Genomic DNA, 8442 nt, shown 5'->3' with positions numbered 1-8442 from the left:
AAATAGGCTTGTTGAATGCATTTGGCTTTCATTATTTTCATAAAACTTTGTTTGAATGTGTTTGACTTTCATTTGATTCAAATAGCTTTGTTGAATATATTTGATTTTCATTTGAGTCAAAAAGCTTTGTTTGAATGTGTTTCACTTTCATTTGATTCAAATAGCCTTTTTTAATGAATTTGACTTTTATTTTCTTCATAAAGTTTAGTTTGAATGTGTTTGACTTTCATTTTATTCAAATAGCTTTGTTAAATACATTTGCCTTTCATTTGCTTCATAAAGCATTTTTTTATTGTGTTTGAATTTCATTGGACTCAAATAACTTTGTTAAATGCATTTGACTTTCCTTTTCTTCAAAAAGATTTGTTTGAATGAGTTTGACTTTCATTTGATTCAAATAGCTTTGTTGAATGCATTTGACTTTCATTTGCTTGCAAAAGCTTTGTTTGAATGTGTTTGACTTTCTTTTGATTAAAATAACTTTGTTCAATGCATTTAACTTTCATTTCCTTCAAAAAGCTTTGTCTGAATGTCTTTAACTTTCATTTGATTCAAATAGCTTTGTTGAATGTATTTGACTTTCATTCGAGTCAAAAGTTTTTTAGAATGTGTTTTACTTTCATTTGATTTTAAATAGCTTTGTTGAATGCATTTGACTTTCAGTTGCTTCAAAAAGTTTTGTTTGAATGTGTTTTACTTTCATTTGATTCAAATAGCTTGGTTAAATGCATTTGACTTTCATTTTCTTCAAAAAGCTTTGTTTGATTGTGTTTTACTTTCATTTGTTTCAAATAGCTTTGTTAAATGTATTTGACTTTCATTTGAGTCAAAAAGCTTTGTTTGAATGTGTTTGACCTTCATTTGATTCAAATAGCTTTGTTAAATGCATTTGACTTTCATTTGCTTAAAAAAGCTTTGTTTTAATGTGTTTGACTTTCATTTGATTAAAATAGCTTTGTTAAATGCGTTTGACTTTCATTTGCTCAAAAAAGCTTTGTTTGAATGTGTTTGACTTTCATTTGATTCAAATAGCTTTGTTGAATGCATTTGATTTTCATTTGAGTCAAAAAACTTTGTTTGAATGTGTTTGATTTTCATTTGATTCAAATGAGCTTTGTTGAATGCATTTGACTTTCATTTGCTTAAAAAAGCTTTGTTTTAATGTGTTTGACTTTCATTTGATTAAAATAGCTTTATTAAATGCATTTGACTTTCATTTGCTCAAAAAAGCTTTGTTTAAATGTGTTTGACTTTCATTTGATTCAAATAGCTTTGTTGAATGCATTTCATTTTCATTTGAGTCAAAAAACTTTATTTGAATGTGTTTGACTTTCATTTGATTCAAATAGCTTTGTTTGAATGTGTTTGACTTTCATTTGATTCAAATTGCTTTATTAAATGCATTTGACTTTCATTTTTTTCAAAAAGCTTTGTTTGAATGTGTTTAACGTTCATTTTAATCAAACATCTTTGTTTAATGTATTTGACTTTCATTTGAGTCAAAAACTCTTTTAGAATGTGTTTGACTTTCATTTGATTTAAATAGCTTGGTTGAATGCATTTGACTTTCATTTGCTTGAAAAAGCTTTGGTTGAATGTGTTTGACTTTCATTTGATTCAAACAGCTTTGTTAAATGCAATTGACTTTCATTTTCTTCAAAAAGCTTTGTTTGAATGTGTTTGACTTTCATTTGATTCAAACAGCTTTGTTGAATTATTTAACTTTCATTCGAATCAAAAAGTTTTTTAGAATGTGTTTTACTTTCATTTGATTCAAATAGCTTTGTTGAATGCATTTGACTTTCATTTGCTTCAACAAGCTTTATTTGAAGGTGTTTGACTTTCATTTGATTCAAATAGCTTTGTTGAATGCATTTGATTTTCATTTGAGTCAAAAAGCTTTGTTTGAATGTGTTTGACTTTCATTTGATTCAAATAGCTTTGTTCAATGCATTTGATTTTCATTTGAGTTAAAAAGCTTTGTTAGAATGTGTTTGACTTTCATTTGTTTCAAGTAGCTTTGTTGAATGTATTTGACATTCATTTGAGTCAAAAAGTTTTGTTTGAATGTGTTTGACTTTCATTTGATTCAAATAGCTTTAATGAATGCATTTGACTTTCATTTGCTTCAAAAATCTTTGTTTTAATGTGTTTGAATTTCATTTGATTCATATAGCTTTGTTAAATGCATTTGACTTTCATTTGCTCTAAAAAGCTTTGTTTGAATGTGTTTGACTTTCATTTGATTCAAATACCTTTGTTTAATGCATTTGATTTTCATTTGAGTCAAAAAGCTTTGTTTAAATGTGTTTGACTTTCATTTGATTCAAACAGATTTGTTAAATGCATTTGACTTTCATTTGCATCAAAAAGCTTTGTTTGAATGTGTTTGACTTTCATTTAATTCAAATATCTTTGTTAAATGCATTTGGCTTTCCTTTTCTTCAAAAAGCTTTGTTTGAATGTGTTTCACTTTCAAGTGATTCAAATAACATTGGTGAATGCATTTGACTTTCATTTGCTTCATAAAGCTTTGTTCGAATGCGTTTGACTTTCATTTGATTTAAATAGCTTTGTTGAATGCATTTGGCTTTCATTTGAGTCAAAAGGCTTTGTTTGAATGTGTTTGACTTTCATTTGATTCAAATAGATTTGTTGAATGCATTTTACTTTCATTTGCAACAAAAAGCTTTGTTTGAATGTGTTTTTACTTTGATTTGATTCAAATAGCTTTGTTGAATGCATTTGACTTTCATTGTCTTCAAAAATCTTTGCTTCAATGTGTTTGACTTTCATTTGATTCAAATAGCTTTGTTGAATGCATTTGACTTTCATTTGAGCCAAAAAGCTTTGTATGAATGTGTTTGACTTTCATTTGATTTAAACAGCACTGTTAAATGCATTTGATTTTCATTTCCTTTAAAAAGCTTTGTTTGAATGTTTATGGCTTTCATTTGATTCAAATAGCCTTGTTAAATGCATTTAACTTTCATTTGCTTCATAAAGCTTTGTTTGAATGTGTTTGACTTTCATTGATTCAAATGGCTTTGTTAAATGCATTTGATTTCATTTGCTTCAAAAAGCTTTGTTTAAATGTGTTTTACTTTCATTTGGTTCAAATAGCCTTGTTGAATGCATTTGACTTTCATTTGCTTCATAAAGCTTTGTTTGAATTTGTTTGACTTTCATTTTATTCAAATAGTTTTGTTAAATGCATTTGACTTTCATTTGCTACAAAAAGCTTTGTTTGAATGTGATTGACTTTTATTTGATTCAAATAACTTTGTTAAATGGATTTGACTTTCATTTTCTTCAAAAAGCTTTGTTTGAATGTGTTTGACTTTCATTTGATTCAAACAGCTTTGTTGAATGCATTTGACTTTCATAGTCTTCATAAAGCATTGTTTGAATTTATTTGACTTTCATTGGATTCAAAATGCTTTGTTAAATGCATTTGACTTTCATTTTCTTCAAAAAGCCTTGTTTGAATGCATTTGGCTTTCATTTGAGTCAAAAGGCTTTGTTTGAATGCATTTGACTTTCATTGTCTTCAAAAATCTTTGCTTCAATGTGTTTGACTTTCATTTGATTCAAATAGCTTTGTTGAATGCATTTGACTTTCATTTGAGCCAAAAAGCTTTGTTTGAATGTGTTTGACTTTCATTTGATTTAAACAGCACTGTTAAATGCATTTGATTTTCATTTCCTTTAAAAAGCTTTGTTTGAATGTTTATGACTTTCATTTGATTCAAATAGCCTTGTTAAATGCATTTAACTTTCATTTGCTTCATAAAGCTTTGTTTGAATGTGTTTGACTTTCATTGATTCAAATGGCTTTGTTAAATGCATTTGATTTCATTTGCTTAAAAAGCTTTGTTTAAATGTGTTTTACTTTCATTTGATTCAAATAGCATTGTTAAATGCATTTGACTTTCATTTCCTTTAAACAACTTTGTTTGAATGTGTTTGACTTTCATTTGATTCAAATAGCGTTGTTAAATGCATTTGAATTTCATTTCCTTCAAAAAGCTTTGTTTGAATGTTTATGACTTTTATTTGATTCAAATAGCCTTGTTGAATGTATTTGGCGTTCATTTGCTTCATAAAGCTTTGTTTGAATGTGTTTGACTTTCATTTGATTCAAATAGTTTTGTTAAATGCGTTTGACTTTCATTTTCTTCAAAAAGATTTGTTTGAATGTGTTTGAATTTCATTTGATTCAAACAGCTTTGTTGAATGTATTTGACTTTCATTTGAGTCAAAAAGTTTGTTATAATGTGTTTGACTTTCTTTAAATTAAAATACTTTTGTTGAATGCATTTGACTTTCATTTGCTTCAAAAGCTTTGTTTGAATGTGTTTGGCTTTCATTTGATTCAAACAGCTTTGTTAAATGCATTTGACTTTCATTGTCTTTAAAAAACTTTGTTTGAATGTGGTTGACTTTCATTTGATTCAAATAGTTTTGTTAAATTCATTTGACTTTCATTTGCTTCAAAAAGCTTTGTTTGAATGTGTTTTACTTTCATTTGATTCAAATAGCTTTGTTAAATGCAGTTGACTTTCATTTGCTTCAAAAAGCTTTGTTTGAAGTTGTTTGACTTTCATTTGATTAAAATAGCTTTGTTGAATGCATTTGACTTTCATTTGAGTAAAAAAGCTTTGTTTGAATGTGTTTGACTTTCATTTAAATCAAATAACGTTATTAAATCCATTTGACTTTCATTGTCTTCAAAAAGCTTTGTTTAAATGTGTTTAACTTTCATTTGATTCAAATAGCTTTGTTGAATGCATTTGATTTTCATTTGAGTCAAAAAGCTTTGTTTGAATGTGTTTGACTTTAATTTGATTCAAATAGCTTTGTTAAATGCATTTGACTTTCATTTTCTTCAAAAATCTTTGTTTGAATGTGTTTGACGTTCATTTTAATCAAACATCTGTGTTGAATGTATTTGACTTTCATTTTCTTCAAAAAGTTTTTTAGAATGTGTTTGACTTTCATTTGATTTAAATAGCTTTGTTGAATGCATTTGAATTCATTTGCTTGAAAAAGCTTTGGTTGAATGTTTTTGACTTTCATTTGATTCAAACAGCTTTGTTAAATGCATTTGACTTTCATTTTCTTCAAAAAGCTTTGTTTGAATGTGTTTCGCTTTCATTTGATTTAAATAGCTTTATTGAATGCATTTGACTTTCATTTGCTTCAAAAAGCTTTGTTTGAATGTGTTTGACTTTCATTTGATTTAAATAGCTTTGTTAAATACATTTGACTTTCATTTTCTTCAAAAAGCTTTGTTTGAATGTGTGTGACTTTCATTTGATTCAAATAGCTTTGTTGAATGCATTTGACTTTCATTTGCTTTAAAAAGCTTTGTTTGAATGTGTTTGACTTTCATTTGTTTCAAATAGCTTTGTTGAATGTATTTGACTTTTATTTGAGTCAAAAAGCTTTGTTTGAACATGTTTGACTTTCATTTGATTCAAATAGCTTTGTTGAATGCATTTGACTTTCATTTGCTTCAAAAAGCTTTGTTTGACTTTCATTTGATTAAAATAGCTTTGTTAAATGCATTTGACTTTCATTTGCTCAAAAAAACTTTGTTTGAATGTGTTTGACTTTGATTTAATTCAAATAGCTTTGTTTAATGCATTTGATTTTCATTTGAGTCAAAAAGCTTTGTTTGAATGTGTTTGACACTCATTTGATTCGAATAGCTTTGTTGAATGTATTTGACTTTCATTTGAGTCAAAAAGCTTTGTTTGAATGTTTTTGACTTTCATTTGATTCAAATAGCTTTGTTCAATGCAATAGACTTTCATTTGCTTCAAAATGCTTTGTTTGAAGGCACTGGACTTTCATTTGATTCAAAAAGTTTTGTTTGAATGTGTTTGAGTTTTATTTGATTCAAATAGCTTTGTTGAATGCATTTGACTTTAATTTGCTTCAAAAAGCTTTGTTTGAATGTGTTTTAATTTCATTTGATTCAAATAGCTTTGTTAAATGCATTTGACTTTCATTTTCTTCAAAAAGCTTTGTTTGAATGTGTTTAACTTTATTTGCTTCAAATAGCTTTGTTGAATATATTTGACTTTCATTTGAGTCAAAAAGCTTTGTTTGCATGTGTTTGACTTTCATTTGATTAAATAGCTTTGTTGAATGCATTTGACTTTCATTTGCTTCAAAACGCTTTGTTTTATTGTGTTTGACTTTCATTTGATTAAAATAGCTTTGTTAAATGCATTTGATTTTTATTTGCTCAAAAAAGCTTTGTTTGAATGTGTTTGACTTTCATTTGATTCAAACAGCTTTGTTGAATGTAGTTGACTTTCATTCGAGTCAAAAAGTTTTTTAGAATGTGTTTTACTTTCATTTGATTTAAATAACTTTGTTGAATGCATTTGAGTTTCATATGATTCAAAAAGCTTTGTTTGAATGTGTTTTACTTTCATTTGATTCAAATAGCTTTGGTAAAAGCATTTTACTTTCATTTTCTTCAAAAAACTTTGTTTGAATGTGTTTGACTTTCATTTGTTTCAAATAGCGTTGTTGAATGTATTTGACTTTCTTTTGAGTCAAAAAGCTTTGTTTGAATGTGTTCGACTTTCATTTGATTCAAATACCTTTGTTGAATGCATTTGACTTTCTTTTGCTTCAAAAACCTTTGTTCTAATGTGTTTGACTTTCATTTGATTAAAATAGCTTTGTTAAATGCATTTGACTTTCATTTGCTCAAAAAAGCTTTGTTTGAATGTGTTTGAATTTCATTTGATTCAAATAGCTTTGTTGAATGCATTTGTTTTTCATTTGAGTCAAAAAGCTTTGTTTGAATGTGTTTGACTTTCATTTGATTCAAATAGCTTTGTTAAATGAATTACTTTCTTTTTCTTCCAAAAGCTTTGTTTGAATGTGTTTGACGTTCATTTTAATCAAACATCTTTGTTGAATGTATTTGACTTTCATTTGAGTCAAAAAGTTTTTTAGAATGTGTTTGACTTTCATTTGATTTAAATAACTTTGTTGAATGCATTTGAATTCATTTGCTTGAAAAAGCTTTGGTTGAATGTGTTTAACTTTCATTTGATTCAAACAGCTTTGTTAAATGCATTTGACTCTTATTTTCTTCAAAAAGCTTTGTTTGAATGTGTTTGACTTTCATTTGATTCAAACAGCTTTGTTGAATGTATTTGACTTTCATTCGAGTCAAAAAGTTTTTTAGAATGTGTTTTACTTTCATTTGATTCAAATAGCTTTGTTGAATGCATTTGACATTCATTTGCTTTAAAAAGCTTTGTTTGAATGTGTTTTACTTTCATTTGATTCAAATAGCTTTGTTAAATGCATTTGACTTTCATTTTCTTCAAGAAGCTTTGTTTGAATGTGTTTGACTTTCATTTGTTTCAAATAGCGTTGTTGAATATATTTGACTTTCTTTTGAGTCAAAAAGCTTTGTTTTAATGTGTTCGACTTTCATTTGTTTCAAATACCTTTGTTGAATGCATTTGACTTTCTTTTGCTTCTAAAACCTTTTTTTAAATGTGTTTGACTTCCATTTCATTAAAATAGCTTTGTTAAACGCATTTGACTTTCATTTGCTCAAAAAAGCTTTGTTTGAATGTGTTTGAATTTCATTTGATTCAAATAGCTTTGTTGAATGCATTTGTTTTTCATTTGAGTCAAAAAGCTTTGTTTGAATGTGTTTGACTTTCATTTGATTCAAATAGCTTTGTTGAATGCATTTGACTTTCATTTGCTTTAAAAAGATTTGTTTGAATGTGTTTGACTTTCATTTGATTAAAATAGCTTGGTTGAATGCATTTGACTTTCATTTGCTTTAAAAAGATTTGTTTGAATGTGTTTGACTTTCATTTGATTCAAATAGCTTTATTAAATGCATTTGACTTTCATTTTCTTTAAAATTCTTTGTTTGAATGTGTTTGACGTTCATTTTAATCAGACATCTTTGTTGAATGTATTTGACTTTCATTTTCTTCAAAAAAGTTTTTTAGAATGTGTTTGACTTTCATTTGATTTAAATAGCTTGGTTGAATGCATTTGAATTTCATTTGATTGAAAAAGCTTTGGTTGAATGTGTTTGACTTTCATTCGATTCAAACAGCTTTGTTAAATGCATTTGACTTTCATTTTCTTCAAAAAGCTTTGTTTGAATGTGTTTGACTTTCATTAGATTCAAACAGCTTTGTTGAATGTATTTGACTTTCATTCGAGTCAAAAAGTTTTTTAGAATGTGTTTTACTTTCATTTGATTCAAATAGCTTTGTTGAATGCATTTGACTTTCATTTGCTTCAAAAAGCTTTGTTTGAATGTGTTTTACTTTCATTTGATTCAAATATCTTTGTTAAATGCATTTGACTTTCATTTTCTTCAAAAAGCTTTGTTTGAATGTGTTTAACTTTCATTTGTTTTAAATAGCGTTGTTGAAT

Source organism: Chenopodium album, chromosome 14, assembly GCF_948465745.1.
Source record: "Chenopodium album chromosome 14, dcCheAlbu1.1, whole genome shotgun sequence".
Classification (NCBI taxonomy): Eukaryota; Viridiplantae; Streptophyta; class Magnoliopsida; order Caryophyllales; family Amaranthaceae; genus Chenopodium; species Chenopodium album.
This window is presented reverse-complemented; position numbering follows the sequence as displayed.